We start from the raw sequence: 568 nt of genomic DNA on the forward strand, positions 1-568 counted from the left end.
GTTCCACCATTACTGATGTGTGCACCTGCCCGCAGGTGACCTGAACCCACACGAGGGCCTAAAGGGAGAGTTCGGCTTCCAGGTCGAAAAGTTTCAGCGTTCCTGGACGACAAGGGTCTCAGACAAGCACACCCCTCGCCTCCCCCTCGCAGGACCGACACACTGAGGGCCCCACCCCTTCGGGCACCGGAGAGGCGGGGCGAGGAGGTGGGGCGTGCTTTTCCGCCATTGGGCGGAGCGTCTCCCGCCTCGAGCCGCGCTCCGCAGGGGCGCTCGGGTAGGAGGGGTTAGCCGGCAGGCGCTTTCTGCTGGCCCTCATCGTTCATTGGACTAGAAGGCAAGGGGAGGCGGGATCTTCATGCCTCTTTTCAGCGCCTATTGGAAAGAGAAGGGGGCGGGCTCCGGAGCCACCCCTATCATATGCTGGGGCGGGCCTTAGTAGTTGTCCCTTTCCCTCATTCGCTGAGAAATCGCTAGTGGGCGAGGCGACGCCGGCGGCTCCCGGGCTCCCATTGGCGGAGGGGGCCGGTTCTGCCTTGCCCTTCCTGTTTCCGGTTCTAGGGGCGGG

This window comes from Chlamydotis macqueenii, chromosome 1 (assembly GCF_036417535.1).
Source record: "Chlamydotis macqueenii isolate bChlMac1 chromosome 1, bChlMac1.mat, whole genome shotgun sequence".
Lineage (NCBI taxonomy): Eukaryota > Metazoa > Chordata > Aves > Otidiformes > Otididae > Chlamydotis > Chlamydotis macqueenii.